Source organism: Lissotriton helveticus, chromosome 5_1 (assembly GCF_964261635.1).
Source record: "Lissotriton helveticus chromosome 5_1, aLisHel1.1, whole genome shotgun sequence".
NCBI lineage: Eukaryota > Metazoa > Chordata > Amphibia > Caudata > Salamandridae > Lissotriton > Lissotriton helveticus.
In genome coordinates, this window is record NC_136065.1 from 349,837,119 (window position 1) to 349,853,529 (window position 16,411).

The window sequence follows — 16,411 nt, forward strand, 5'->3', positions numbered from 1 at the left end:
CGGCCTCACCCCTGGAGCGCAAGAGCGATCAGCCTTCTCGACCCCTGATGGCCACTACCATTTCAAGGTGATGCCCTTTGGCATGAAAAACGCCCCGGCCACCTTCCAGAGACTCGTGAATAGAGTGCTGGCCGTGCTAGAAGAGTTCAGCGCCGCCTACCTAGACGACATTGCGGTGTACAGCCTCCACTGGGGTGCGCACCTGACCCACCTCCGGGTGGTCCTGTCGGCCCTCCGACGGGCCGGACTAACAATAAAGGCCAGCAAGTGCCAGATCGGCCAAGGGTCCGTGACGTATCTGGGACACCAGGTGGGAAGCGGCCGGGTGGCTCCCCTCCAGCCAAAGATTGACGCCATCCGGGCCTGGGAGCCCCCAATCACCCAAACAGCCGTCCGAGCCTTCCTGGGGCTCACAGGATACTATCGGCGCTTCATCAAAGACTATGGAAGCATTGTGGGGCCCCTCACAGAACTGACCTCCAAGAAGCTACCCCAGAAGGTGTGCTGGACCCCAGAGTGCCAAGCCGCCTTCGAGACTCTAAAGACTGCCATGTGCACCGCCCCTGTGCTCCAGGCCCCCGACTACAGCCGAGAGTTTGTGGTCCAAACCGATGCCTCGGAGCACGGCATTGGGGCGGTCCTCTCCCAAGTGAACTCTGAGGGAACCGACCTTCCCGTTGCCTTCATCAGCCGGCGGCTGCTAGCCAGAGAACAGCGCTGGAGCACCATCGAGAGGGAGGCCTTCGCCGTCGTGTGGGCCCTAAAGAAGCTCCGGCCCTACCTCTTCGGCACCCACTTCCGGGTCCAGACCGACCACCGGCCCCTGCGGTGGTTGATGCAGATGCGGGGAGAAAACCCGAAACTGTTGCGATGGTCCATCTCCCTGCAAGGGATGGACTTCACTGTGGAGCATCGCCCCGGCAACGACCACGCCAATGCTGACGGCCTCTCCAGAGTCTTCCGCCTCGGCGAGGAGAATCCCCAAGAAGATGGGTGACTCTCCCCTGCCTTCAGCTGGGGGGGACGCGTGTTGGACCCGGCCTCATGGCGTGGTCCTACCCCTCCCGCATGGCGGGCCCAGGACGACATCGGCCCTCCACCCAGCATCGGGCAGCCCTTTTGCCCGACACTGCACGCCCTAACATTGTTGGTCCGGTCACCATCCCGGACCCCCACTACCGGCCTGGCTCCATCATGGGCCCCTCACGACCTAAGCAGGAGGCCGCGCCCGACTCCATCTTGGGCCCACCACGTCCTGACCACGTGGCCTCGGCCCCGGCCCAGGCCCCAGCGAAGCCCAGACATCGAGGCACCAAGATCCACCCAGGTGGTCGAGTGGCCACTCGACAGATCCCGGAGGAGGGGAGTTTCGATGGCCCTCCAACCGTCCCCGGGCGCCTGGTATCGATCGCCCCCGGCATCCCTGGGTGCTGGCCCCACCCCCCTGCTGGGTGTCTGGACACCATCTCACCGGCCCCTCTGACCCCCAGGCGCGAGGGTCCGGACATCAAAGGACTCCAGTCCTATATCTGGGCCAGCCCCGGAGTAGGACGGCAGTTGTATCCTGGACTGAAAAGCCCTGCTGACGCTGTCACGGCCGACCCCAGAAGAACTCATTTCCTGGAACCTGAAGAGAACTTGAGAGCCTGCTGGCGCTGCCGCGGCCCACCTTTGCCGAACCATCTTGGGAGCCTGCTGGCGCTGCCGCGGCCCACCTTTGCCGAACCATCTTGAGAGCCTGCTGGCGCTGCCGCGGCCCACCTTTGCCGAACCATCTTGCGAGCCTGCTGGCGCTGCCGCGGCCCACCTTTGCCGAACCATCGTGAGAGCCTGCTGGCGCTGCCGCGGCCCACCTCTGCCGAACCATCTTGCGAGCCTGCTGGCACTGCCGCGGCCCACCTTTGCCGAACCATCTTGCGAGCCTGCTGGCGCTGCCGCGGCCCACCTTTGCTGAACCATCTTGAGAGCCTGCTGGCGTTGCCGCGGCTCGACCGCTCGGAACCCCCGGCTCGAGGATTGAGAGCTGTGAGCAGGGTATCCCTTCATACACCCCAACCGAGACTGTCCCGCTTCCCTGACCCCCCTTGTTCGAGACTTTACAGACCCCTCGGTCTACTTGTACATATCGCTGGGAACCAGCGGCCTTTATTTCCTGATAAAGCTTACGAACTCGACCTCTGGTGTGGTGTCCATTTGTAGTGTGGGGTTACTCTGCTGTGCGATCCTAGGAGAGGGCCCTCACCCAGGAGGCCTCTCAGTAACGCTCGGCTACTTCTTGACGGAGAGGTGGACCTAGGGGTGGTCAGTCAGACATCTTCTGCCTCCCCCGGGGTCGCCTTTCTAACGTTCATATGCCAAAAACAAAATTAAAAAAAACTTTGAAATGCCTTAAAATAATTAAAATTAAAATGGACTTACGGTTGACTAATATATGTTAACAATGGCTTCGTATTAAAAACTAACAAGTCATGAAATTCATGACTTGGGTGGTAGCGGGACCTTGTCTGACAGCACTTCATGTCTGTTGACCATCTTGCTGTCATAAGTCCACAAACATTGGCAAAGCCAACAGGTGGAACTCAACTTTTAAAGGAGATACCTATTGGCTTATTTTACTTTTCTTTTGTTATTTAATGATGTTGTGCTGTCAGTGTTCTTACTTATTGGTAATAATTTTGTGAGGTAATCAACATTACACTTGGTGTACATCCAGGCCCCGCAAGCAACCCCACGTGGGCTGCTACTGCCCACTGCGCATGATGTTTGGCCATGAACACCAGAGGGAGGGCCGAGGGTGCGACACCTAGACTACATTGGGTTGGTGCCTACCCATATTTGTGTTCTGCATATGGCAATGCACAGTAGGGTTTGAGTGCAGGGCCTAGCCTGCCCTGCAGCCAACATTATGCGGCTGGTCAAACCTGCTGGGTATAGTCTTTGGCTGTGGGCAAAGGAGTGGCCACAAGCTCTAGCCCTATGACCAGTCCAAGCTACACACTATCAGAGTGATGAGTGACTACCTGATGGATTAGGTGCACGTTCTGAACAAGGAACAGTCGGCATATCATGCGCCCAATAAAATTGATAGTCAACCATCACATTGTATGTAGCATGGCATGGACACAAGACCTGGCCTACAGCAGGAGAATATATTCAGTATCTACTGTTCTTCACCTATTGCACACTGACTTTGTTTGTAATATACTGATAGAAAAGAAACACATTGATTAAAAATGAATACTATGATGTTTAAAAATTATTCAATTTGATATACAATTAAATGTGATTCTAGAAAGATGCATTTTTATGAAAATGTTCACTCTAACTTGTTGTGAAATATAGGAACAAAAAACAACAAAGGTGGAACAATGAACATGGGTGAAACTGTTTGCTATGGTCCTTCAGCTGCCTCCGCTGAATCCTGCTGCTCTGCTCTTATACCAAACAAGAGTTTTGTACTCACTGTAACAGAGTGCATTGCTTACCATATTTAAATCAACTTCCTGATGCAACTCGTTCAGATTGGTCGTAGGTCTTTAGCTACTAATAGCCGTTCTTTTTTCTGGCCTTCTCTCCACCATCACGCCTATGAGACTTGAATACTTGCCAACTTTTCTCCAATGCAGCTCTTTTTTGCACATTTTGCAGACCACCTTTCAAGCATTTCCTTTTTTTCATGGAGGGGATGAGTATACAATACTTTATCCCCAAGTCTCATTTGATGATTCATCCACTGTTCAGAGTCTTTTGTAGGTATCACCTCAAAAAAGGTTGCTGCTGCTGGTACTGGAGGCTGGCTGCTCTCTCCAGATGTCTCCTTTTGAGGCCCTACCTCTGATTGGATGTATGTCGTTACAACGACCACGATGTAACCAGGCTATGCCGTTACAAAGCAAGTCTTTACATCGGCTTGCGCTAGATGGCGTGCTAACATTAGAAAAGTGTAATTTACTATTCCAACTCCAGTCCACTTAACAGTAGGGAAGGTGTTGGTATAGTAAACTACACTATTTGTAATGTTAGCACGCCATCTAGCGAAAGTCGATGTAAAGACTTGTGTTGTAATGGCATAGCACGGTTACATTGTAACGACCGCAATGTAAAAGCATCACAGTGCGGTGTACTGACCGCGATGTTAAGGATGTTTCCCCTCTGATTCTACTGTACTAAACACTATGATGGTCGCACAGTTTTCCGAGTTGGCGCATAGGTTACTTAACAAAGCAAGATGGCCTTCATTCTCAAAGACAAGGCATTTCTCTTTTCCCATCCAGAACTATTTCTATCATTCAAAGAATATTAATAAAACATCCGCTGAGATGAATCCTTACCTGCATTTTACAGAGCTTGTGAGTTCATAAATGGAAATCCACTAGCTAAGGAAATTTGTTTTGAAGGCCACCATTTTAGGCATTGGAGATTGGTGAAACTGAGAATGGACCACAAATCTCACAAGCTTTTTAATTTTTTTAAATGTAGGCAAGATGGTATGCCCTTAGGGGGCCCACTTGTAGCCTGGGGCTCAGGATGTCTTTAACCTAACCCTTATGCGGCCTTTTTTTACGGACACAAGGACTATCGTGTCCTGAAATGGCTGCTGCCAAAGAAACATTTCTATTGCAGTAGACAATCAGATTTTTTGATAGCAGATTGATCTTTTAATACGCATAACTGAAAGGCACAGCAGAAACAAAAAGCACCCTCTTCAAATCAAAATGCTTTTTTTTAAATTGCTGGATTTGCATATTATTCACAAATCCCAAACAGCAGAAACACTACAACAGTATTACTGCAGACCCCAGTGAGCTCCAAAACTACTGTCACATCTCGCTGCTCCTATTTCCCGCCAAAGTCCTGGAGAAAGATATCAACCTCCAACTCACCAAACACCTGAAGAGAAACAACCTGCTGGACCTCTACCAATTAGTATTCAGAACCGATCACAGCACAGAGACTGCCCTGATCATCGCAACAGATGACATCTGCACCCTACTCAACAGAGGAGAATCACTGGCCTGGATCCTACACGACCTCTCCACAGCTTTCAGCAATATATCCCACCAAACACTCATTGATATACTGAGCCAGATCGGAATCAGAGACAGGGCGCTCAGAGGGATAGCATCTTTTCTCACGGGTGCACCCAGAAAATCCATCCTCCCCTTCACCTCTCAACCCAAGGACACCCCCTGCAGAGTCCCCCAAGAATCATCTCTCACCCAACCCTCTTCAACATCTACATGACACCGCTCACAGACATCATCAGAACCCACAACATCAACACCATCTTCTATGCCGATGACACACAACTCGTCCTCTCGCTCTCAGCGGACCCCACCACGACAAAGACCGATTTCCACAACTATATGAAGAATGTCTTGGACTGGATGAAGATCAACTGCCTGGCGTTCAACACCGGCAAAACCGGGGTACTAGCTTACAGCAGGCACAGCTTACTCTGGAAGGACTCCTGGTGACCATCAGAACTCAAACCCACCCCCACTCCGAAAGACCACACCCGCAACCTCATCATCATCCTGGACAGCAAACTCTCCAAGAAAGGCCAGGTCAACAATGTCTCCTCAGCCTGCTTCCACACTCCCTGCATGCTCTGCAGAATCTTCAAGTGACTTTCAACCCACACCAGAAAAATGATGACACAGGGTCACATCACCTGCCAGCTGAACTACGGCAATGCACTCTATGCAGGCACCTCCATAGAACTCACGAGAAGACTATAGACGGTCCAGAATTTAGCACCCAGACTGGTCCTCAATCTGACCAAGAAGACCCACATCACCTAGCATTTGAAAGAACTCCACTGGGTCCCCATCCAGAAAAGATACCAATTCAAGCTACTTAGCCAAGCCTACAAAGCTCTCTACGACCAAGGAGCTGCCTAAATGTACCACCACCTGAATTTTATCTATCACCCAGGAACCTCCACTACGCTCACCTCGCCTTCGCACAAGTACCTCGTATCCGCCACTGTCACACTGAAGGACGCTCCTTCTCCCATCTCGCTGCCAAGTCCTAAAACGCCCTTCCCCTCCACCTTCTCACATCACCGTCACTGATAGAATTCAGGAAGGGACTCAAGGCCTGGCTCTTCAACTAATACCCGCTGCACAGCACCTGGATACCCTTAGGAATGATAAACCGTGCTTCATAAGTACCATTTGATTGATTGATTGATTGATTGATTGATTGATTGATTAACCTTTTGAGGCCCACACATGGATTTATTAAAACAATGCTGGTCAAAAAGTACTGAAAGGATTTATGCCAAACCAAAAATGCATCACAGTAGTCTAAGCAAAGTTATACTTTCACATCAAGTTTGATGTAAATCTATTTAGCTGTTTAGGTTGTAGATTGGAGCAAAATTGACTACGAGAAATGAAATGGGAGAAATAGCTTCCTCCCTTCTTAACTTTTCTTTGCAATCAGAGCTGCATAAATCTGGACATATCAAAACTTAGCTGACTGAGTAAATAGATTACCAGGTTTTATGCAAATCCGTCCACTGGATTCAAAGTTTTTGGCAGATCAACATTCCTTTTCAATGGAAACACCATCTGAACTATAACTATTGAGAAGAGACAACCAGCGTGATGTATCTATATCTATCTATATCCAGAAATAACTAAATATAAATACATATATGTGTGTATGTATTTATGTATGTACATAAACACAGATTAACTGACATCATTGTTGCAAATTAGAACTTCAAACCATCCGATATTCAACAGTTAAACACCACTACATACACAATAGCTTGCAGATCCATCACTGGTTTTCACAAGGCAACAAAAGAGAAGTCACCTGATTAAAGCTCTTTATTTAATCAATAAGCATTTGTAAAGCACAGCACTGCCCTTAGGAGTATCTTAGCACTGTTTATCAGTTGAAGAGCCAGGTCTTGAGTCTGTTTCTGAAGTCTGCGAGGGAGTTGGCTATACTTAACTGGAGAGGAAGGTTATTCCAGGGCTTGGCAATGATGTAGGAGAAGGAGCGGCCACCGCTGTGGGTGGTGTGTGCGAGGGCAAGTGGAGAGGATCACAGGTGTCTAGAGGGATGGTGGAAGTTCAGTTGGTGGTTGATGTAGACAGGTCCTAGGTCATGGAGGGCTTTACAGGCATGCATGAGAGTCTTGAACTGGCATCTCTCCTGGATGGGAAGCCAGTGATGATGATGATGGTCACATTTTATAGCGCACACATCTACTCTAAGGAGTGTCCCGGCATGAAAGAAGCTAGATAAGAATGTGATAAAGAGGCTTAAGCTTGTGCAAAGAGGCATGTTTGAAGTTTCTTCTTAAACAATACTGCATCACTCGTGGTCCGCAAATCCAGAGGGGGCGATGCCGTAGTCAAGGCAGCTGGTGATGAGGGCCGGCATGATGGTCTTTCTGGTGTTGGTTGGGATCCATCTGAAGATTTTGCGGAGCATGTGGAGTGTGTGAAAGCAGTGGGAGGCGACTGCTTTGACTTCTCATTTCATGGTCAGTTGGCTGTCGAGGATGTTGCTGAGGTTGCATGCATGGTCGGTCGATGTGGTTGTAGGTCTGATTTCTGCCGGCTACCAGCTGTGGTCTCAATCGGAGGTGTCTTTCCCGCAGATCAGAACTTTAGTTTTTCAGAGTTGAGCAGGAGGCAGTTGTCTCTCATCCATTTGGCTATGTTGGTCATGGCGTTACAGAAGTTGGTTTTGCTGTTTGCGGGGTCCTCGGTGAGCTAAAGGTTCTGTTAAGTGTCGTGTACATGGAGGATTATGTTGAATCTGATGAAGTCTGAGGGGCTGAGGGGTGATCCTTGTGGTACTCCACATGTGATGTTTTTTGGTGCAGAGGTGAAGGGCGAAGTAGGTTGCTCTGTGTGCATCCTATAAGAAAGGAGGTAATCCTCTTGAGGGCGTCTTGCTGTATGCCTATGTTGTAGAGTCTGTTGATGAGGGTGTTGTGAAAGACTGTGGCAAACGCCGCAGAGAGGTCGAGGAGGACCAGTGCCACAGTTCTCCATGGTCAAGGAGTGTTCTGATGTCATCTTTGGTGGCAATCATGGTAGTCTCAGTGCTGTGGCTGACATGGAATCCTGCTTTTTACTCATCCAGTAGGTTGTTTTGTTCCAGGAATTCAATGAGCGGCTAGTTGATGGCTTTCTGGAGTACCTTGGCTTGGTAGGGGAGCACGGAGATCGTCCAGTAATTTTTGAGATGCCCAGTTTTGTGTAAATCTGTTTTTTGTTTTAAGAGAGAGCATAAGTTCCTACATGAGGTAAATGCATCTTTTTTACCCTGATTTAACTTATGTTTCCCCTGTATGTATCTTCATGAAATTAGGAATACTGAAACAGTCAATTTTCCTAGATGTGTGCCAACATGTTTATCCTTTCTCTTTATTTTCTACCTGTGCTACAGAATGTGCAGGAAGTAGTCCCTTCCTGCCAGTAGGGGCCGATGGTGGGAGTGCTGCAGGGCGGTGGGGCAGGGGTGGGGGGTAGTAAACTATGGAATACGGCCCAATGGAGGTAAGTAAACAAATAAATAAATAAAACAATTTTTTTTGCGCGCTCTGCATCGCATTTGGCAATGCAGCGCTCGCAATGACATTTTTTTATTTATTTATTTGTTTACTTACCTCTGTTCGGCTGTATGGCGTAGTTCACTACCCCATACCCTGCTCCTACCTGCCCCGCCCCACTGCCCCGCAGCACTGCTACCACCGGCCGCTACTGCTTCCTGCACAGAAACAATCCTAATTGTAATGCAAGCACCCTTGCAGCATGGCAAAAGGGTGCCTATGTTGGAGTTAGGTAGCACTCAGTGCTCCAGCACAGAAAGAGAGCAGGAATGTGCCATATCTTAGTAAATATGGCACATTCCTTCTCTCTCCATTCGACAAGTTGTCTTGCTGCATTGAGCCAAATGTTAGAAAATCAGGGCCCAGTTCTTTACCCTTTTCTGGGAAACTTCAGTGAGAGCATGGGATTAAGTACCACAAATGCGAGTGTGCGTCTGGTGATACAAACTGTACTGAACAATTGACGAAAAGAGATGCCATGTCTCCCTAGAGCTTAGTGAAAATTGGCAAAATGTAAGCTTTATTAGCAAAACTGTGTGAAGTTTGTTGAATTGTAAAGTTTTTGAGCTCTCTAGATTTACTCAGGTGGAATTTAAACTTTGCACACCTCTTGAGTAGTGGAATAAACTTCAGAAAAAATGTTTTGTTTGGGAATTTTTATTCTATGCAAAAATGTTTTTGTACGAAAATTCTACTGCAAAAAGCAGATATGCCAATTTTTTCCCCCAGACATTGTATACTTTGCTAGATTATACATCCGTGTCTATTGGGACTTCATTGACTCAAGATCTTTATGTAGTTTGCAAGCTTTAAAAACGACATCACAAACTAGACAGAAGCAAAGTTGCCCAACTTTCATACCTAGCAAAAGAAGGTATTTTGGGGCTGCAACTCATGTATAGGTGTGTAGTCACAGTGCATCCCCACCTCCTTCACTCCACCAGGCATCCCTGACTCAGCCCACTTCACTCCATCCACCAGGACGTACAGAGCGTCTTTCATCTCAGCGGTTACATTATGTCTAAGGAAAAACTGTAGGGCTAGAGGACAAGAGCAATCTGCACAATATGAATGCATGCGTTTTGAGTATTGTGGCTTGATTTTTGAGGAGTTGATTGTTTAGATGTAGAAATAAAGAGAACATTTGCTGCAAATTGCTCCACCTTATAATTTCAGTACACTCGAATTCTTGGGAACTAATTAATTTATCAAAAAGATCTCACGAATCTCCAAAAATCATTGTTAAGGAAGGTCTTCAACAAGGCTGTGTTTTAGCCCCTTCTCTTATTTCACTATATATGTCAGACATAGGTAATTATTTCCAGAAACCAGAATGTTTACCACCAAAACTGGGAAGTTCTCTTGTCGGTTATCTAACCTATGCAGACAACCTCATGATTTGTTTTCAAACTCCAATTGGGTGCCAGCATCAACTTACATCACTGAACGAATATAAACAGAGGGATGGTTTAACAGCATTTTTGGGGGAAACATACAGTAATTCATGTGGAAGCTATGAAAGAATACAGTGGAGTCAGTAAACTCACATGTATACATGGGCGTCCATTTGGATCAATCCATCAATCAGAGTTGGTAAACCACAACTACTCATCCGTGAGGGTCTCAAGGCGCTGGAGGGGGAGGGAAAATGCGATCAGGCACACAATAATAGCATTTAATGCAAAATTGACGCCTCTCGTTACTTACTACTCGATAATTTTAAATGAAAAGCCTTCGATTGGTGCCTAAGAGACTTATTCAAAATATCAAACTACAAACATACAGAGTTATTAATGGAATCTTGTTTTCAACATAACCAAAAGCATATTGACTCTAATCTAGAGGCAACAATAAAACAACATTTATTAGATTCTGCTTATTTATATCCAATAGAAAGAGTTAGTGGGCTCTTGGAATTCTAAATCATGTTTTCTTACCAGTAGACTCGAATTTTCAAAATAATTTCTGAGGATCATATTGTCTGTCTCTGCCCCAGTCTGAGTGATGTCTGTAGCAAATATTTGTTACCTTATTTCAGGCAGCTATCTTTGCATACTTTAAAAGAGGCAATCACAGCTTGCTTTCAGTTACAATCTAATTCCTTTTTCAGGAAACTGACACGATTTCTGGACATATCTTATGATAAACTAATAGCAAAAGACAAATCTATTTAGCGTGCAAAAATAACAGCATACATTTTATGAGCCGTAAAAAGGCAGGATTTTTTTTTATTTCGTATTAATTATTATCCTAATGTGAAATAATCAATAATTGAGTGATATCTTAATTTTATCTTCTTCACCTTTTATGTTGTGTAAAATATGGTATTTTGTAATGAATGTTTTTAAATGCATCCAGTAAAATGTTACTTCTTACTTACTTACTGCAATATCTCATGCACTGTTATCATGGAAGTGCTCAAAAATCGATTTATTTTTCAGTGTTGCCACAGCTTTGAAGGAAAACTGATCCCCAAGCTCTACTTAACCGTCATCTGGTCACTTGGAAAGGTAATTATCTCTTTTTCCTTTTTAGCTGTAAGTCAAATAGATGAGTTACCCAGCACCACCCACAGCCAGAGTTTGCCTCTGGGGTTTCATGACAGCGGAAGATGTGTCATCCAACCCAGTTTTATGTGCATTTTGATATTTAACTTCTCTCACTGAAAACCTATGACTGCAAATGCCAGCGAGCAAAGGGTGAAAATAGGACTGAGTGTGCTGCTCATAGACAACAAAGGACAGTTAGAGGTTTTTGTCAAAGAACATATAGTATAGTATAGTATAGTATAGTATAGTATAGTATAGTATAGTATAGTATAGTATAGTATAGTATAGTGTAGTATAGTATAGTATAGTACAGTATAGTAAGTACACCATAGAGGGAATAAAGTATCAGCTTCCAAATGCCCAAAGGCACATTATTATTACAAACCACTAAGGAGTTCTGTAACAATGTACAAGGTCACAAAACACAGAGGTGACAATAAAGGGTATTTTATTCCTTATAATATTTAGTTACTTCGTCACATTTCTACTAAACCTTTTTTGAAACCTTAGAATCCTACTGTTTTTTATCCAAGAGCATCCTTTAATTCACTTTTATCCTAGTACATCCTACTTTAGTGTATTATTACAGAGCAATAGCCATTTTCTAATTGCAGATGAGTAGTGATACCCCAACTAGATTGTAATAGGAGAAAGAGATTCCGTTTTTATGCAGTTATAAAGGGCCCCCTGTGCCTGTATATTTGACAAATGTTTGCAAGTTGAGTGTTTCTGTGAACACCTACATTCATAAGGCCTTTATGAGATCAAAGAACACTGAGTTGACTTGTAATATAATTTCTATTTATAATCCGGGGTATTTTATCTCATATAATATTAGGGCGCTTGCATTCCCCACAGAGCTCTTAAGTTGTCTCTAGCATAATGTGAATGGCTGAAAAAATTGGACTGAATTCACCACTCATGCCTCAAGTGTGGTCACTCCTACTTGAGCGTAAAGTAGTGAAATCGGCAGATCCCTAGATTCTCAGAATTAAGTCTGTGTAGTTTTCAAGCTTTGCAGAGTGAATCTCAAAATGATCGAAAAAAAGAGAAGCATGAGTAGCGCTTCACAGAAGTGGTGAACGAGTCTCTCTGCCAGTCATGACTACAAAGGGCTACAGGTGCGCTGCCACAGATCGGCAGCCATCTTCATCTCCTGCTTCAAACCCCTAGCACTTCTCTCAAGCACCAGTGACCTAGCCAGGTCTAAGAGGTAAGTCTATCAGGATTTCCCGCTGCTGGATGCTGCGCCTTTGATGGATGGACGCCATGCTTGTCACCGCTGGCAGGGGAAGCTTAGGTGAAGTCTTTCCACCATGCCTACCTTAAAGGCATATTCTGACATTAGAACATAACTCTAATAAGAAAATAAATGTCTCCTTTTCATATGCTTATGACAAACATCCACTTTTTACATGAAACTAAATGAAGGTTCTTTAAAGATCAAGTAGAAGATTCAACATTGTTGTATCACATAACATAGTCATAGCAATGGCATGGAATAGTGCAGCATTGTATATCTCATGTTTCAGGCCTCTTTGCTAAAGCGCCGGGACACCCGTCCTGGGTAGCCGTGCGCTCAAAAAGAGCAGTATTAACATAACATAACATAACATAACATAGAAAGACGGTGCTTTATTGGACAATTGTTTGTTTTAAAAAGTTTGAAAGTACATAATTCTATGTTTGCATGCATTTATCAGCCTGGCTCACAAAGATTTTTGCTGTGGCGTATTCTTGATACTTATGACCAGCTTTTTCCTGAATTCTAGTTGTAAGCCAGAAGTACACTACAAGTACTCCATGCTTGCCCTCCTACTTTGCCCATAGAATTTAGGAGTAATCCAGAAGTCCTACAAGAGTAAGTTACTCATATTTAAAGAAAAGTCTTGCCCTACCCTACATAAAAGGAAAAAACATATATTCATTTGGTTTTGTACCAGCACGTGATCTCAGCTGCTACTGTATGGCATGTATGGCACACACACTCTAGGGGGCCCATTAGGATGGCGGGCGGATCGCCCGCCAGGCCGGTGGTAGCCACCGCTGACCTGGCGGGAGCGATCCACCAGCCATCTGTGCCGGAATGACCCCCCGCCATATTAGTATGGCTGGGGGGTCCGCGGCGGACGGAAAAGGTGCGGTAAAGGGTTTATATGATGGCGGTGTCTATCAGACACCGCCAGCCATATTAGGATTGGCATTTAGCAATGCCTTTCCGTAGCGGCAATGCCGCCACGGAAAGGCATGCGGAGTCTACTTCGGGGGCCCATTGTGGGCCCCCAAGGACTCCGGGGGGTGGGGGGTGCACATGGGGGGTACCTATGGTACCCCCTAGCAGTTCCATGGACAACATGGCGGAGACTGCGCGGTGCCTGCCTTGTTGTGCATGGAAGTGCACAGCATGCCTTCCTGCCAATGGTAGGAATGCTGGATGCTCCCGCCACTGTGGCGGGCGCATCCTAATGCCACCGTCGGGACCCCCGCCCTTATGGCGGGAGGTCCCTTTTTCCGATGGGATGGCGGGCGGACAAAGTCCGCCCGTCATCCTAATGGGGGCCTAGGTGTGCTGTTCAACAATTACAGCCTAAGCTACAAGGTTTTGTTAAACAGCGTCTCTTCACTCTGTAGTTTCCAAGGAGAAACTGAAAAGGATGAAGTTGAGAGTAAAAGAGGAGGGGCGGGGAGGCAGCCTGTCCTTTCTTAGGTAGTAGAGTCAAGAGGACAGAAAGGAACAAAGTAACAAAGGCGAAGGAGGGACGAGGGTGAAAGTGTGGAGAATTGTGGTGAGGGTGAAAGGGAATGGCGGGCGGGCTTGAATGGACCAAAAGGATTGCTTTACTGGGTGGGAGGAAAGGGAATCAAAAGCATTATCTGCAACTGAGAAGCCATGAAGTCAAAAGAGAGGGAAATGGCACCGAGATGGGGATGAAAAGAAGGGGACGGGCAGATAAAAAGCAATTGAAAGAGCCACAAGGGTTTTCAAGAGGGAGTAACAGGCAGAAGTATGTGAGCAGAGCCGCCGGCCCCAGCCAGACTACCTCTGTTCGTGACCACAGAAGCATCAAGAAAGGCATTAAAGGCTGAGTGGAAAAGGAAAAACGTGCAATTCCTGGATGCTATGAAGAATCTACCAGTGATGCCCTGTCCACCGTAAGTAGTAAGATCTCTCAGTGACTTGAACATTTGCTTTTGAAACATACCGTCTTCTGCAGCTCACACATTGGAATCCTGAAAAAGTCAACTTAACCTTCAAGGTCAGTACATCGAGAGCCATCAAATTAGGTAATAATAAAACCTGATATCCATGAGTCTTTGAAATTGTAGAACTGTTTTATAAATCACACACATTTATGATAGAGATAGAGGAGTGGAGAAAATTACACGTACTGTCCCACTCTGCACTGCACCGAAGCAGAACCGAATATGCTATGTGCCAGGTCTCAAATCCCCCACAGTCTTTTCTTTTTTCTCAAATTGTTTTGGAACACACGTGGCCAAACCTGTTGGGAAATGTACAACTACAACGAGGCGTCTTAAAAGCCACGACTCAACGCACTGCACTTCTCACAGTGGACCTAAATGAGGCATCTTTAAAACCCCTTTCGATTAAACCCCACTTATGCTGCACATGACACCACCTGCCCTGAGCGTACCCGGGCGACGTCCCCACAGCAGTGTGGAGGACTGTCCGAGCTGATCACACCCCCGCGCGCGGCACTACACTGGCCACTTAACCAGCAGACTGTCACATAGCAGCCCCTGAAGTCCTACCTTTGGTGGCACATTTTATCCATATACTGACATTGCTCCAAGTTCAAAGACAGACATACTGGCCTCTAAATACTCGATGCCACGTATTCCTTTTACAGCCAGGATCTAAAGATTATTCCTGACTATTATTAACACTTGAGCATTCGCTGTGTATGACTGTAAAAGTCCTAGAGTACTAAGAAGTGGGAACTTTCCTTCCTTCCTTCCTTCCTTCCTTCCTTCCTTCCTTCCTTCCTTCCTTCCTTCCTTCCTTCCTTCCTTCCTTTTCTTCTTTCTTTCTTATGCCCTTTCTTCCTCTTTTCCGTTTTCATTCCTTCCTTTCCTCCACCCACACTTCCATCCATCCCTCCTCTTTCTTCCCTGATTCTTTTACCATTCCGCCTTCCTTTCCTGTTTCCTCTTCGACTTCCTTCCACCCCTTCTTCCCAACTTCTGTATCCTCCATTTGCTCATTTCCCTGTCAACCATCCCTCCTTCCCATTCCCCTCACCCTCCCTCCACCCCACTTCCTTCATCCCTCCCTCCCTCTCTCGACCCCTCCTTGCCTCCACGCTCCTCTCTTCCTTCCTGACCGCGTCCTGCCGTTCTTTCTTCCTCTTTTCAAGGCATTCACAAGTCGAGAAATGTCTGCTTCCAAAGTCATTCTAGGACGCGGATGCTTCTCTAAGAGTGATGGCGAAGGTAGCCTGCCTATCAACGCAATGGCGTAGCTAGGCCTTTTGCCACCCATGGCGGTCCCAGCCTTTGCCGTCCATAAGAGTTTGTGTGTGTGTGTGGGTGGTATGTTTAGTTAAAAATCCCTTTGTTACAAATCTGTGGAAACTCATGGGTTCATATAGAAAAACGCCCCCCCACACACTACTCTGAATCAGTACAGAACATAGGGCCGGATTTAGAGGTCAGCGGATGGTTACTCAGTCACAAACATGACGGATATCCCACCCGCTGAATTACTAGTGCATTATATCCAATGGCCCTTGCAGGGACGCACGTAGGGCTCAAACTTTGGTGGGGGGGGGGGCTCAGACTCCAAGCCAGGGCTGGCTCGAGCACTGGTGGCGGCCGTTATGACAGTCTTTTTTGGCACTCTCCTCCCCCTATGCTCTTTCTCCATGAATTCCCTCACTACAACTCTCCAACAGTGCACCTCATCTCTCCATAGCATCTCTCTGACGTACATTTCATTTTTTTATAGTGCTATTCATAGTTCACTCACACTTAGGTCTGTGATCTGCATGGTAAGTTTGTTGCAGCAGGCACATTAGCCCTCCGTACTACTTTACGAAGAGCCAAAACTGTATCTAGACACAATTCTGAACTCTCACTAGTAGGAACATTAATCACCAGTGTTATTTGGAATTTGTTATTGTTGCCTGAAAACTACCTGATGCACAAGGGTGGACAGTCAAAATATCGATTTTTAAATATTGAAGCACATTTATATTGAGTTTGAAATATCCTAGGGACAGAATATCGAAATCAAGAATATCGACAACCAGAATAC

General features: G+C 46.3%; 1 protein-coding gene and 1 long non-coding RNA gene across 3 annotated transcripts in view; one reads left to right on the plus strand and one right to left on the minus strand.

Moving 5' to 3' along the window:
* LOC144754542 (uncharacterized) overlaps positions 1-16,411 on the minus strand; it is a 92,223-nt gene that overhangs the window by 61,999 nt on the left and 13,813 nt on the right. The window contains exon 2 of the long non-coding RNA XR_013594740.1: positions 10,132-10,215. This is a non-coding gene — a long non-coding RNA (uncharacterized LOC144754542). The remainder of the gene's footprint in view (positions 1-10,131; positions 10,216-16,411) is intronic.
* Positions 1-16,411, plus strand: part of LOC144754541 (glutamate receptor U1-like) — a 241,266-nt gene that overhangs the window by 12,780 nt on the left and 212,075 nt on the right. For both annotated transcript variants that reach the window (XM_078642471.1, XM_078642470.1), the window contains exon 2: positions 11,026-11,094. The gene's annotated coding sequence lies outside the window, so the exon portion shown is untranslated. The remainder of the gene's footprint in view (positions 1-11,025; positions 11,095-16,411) is intronic.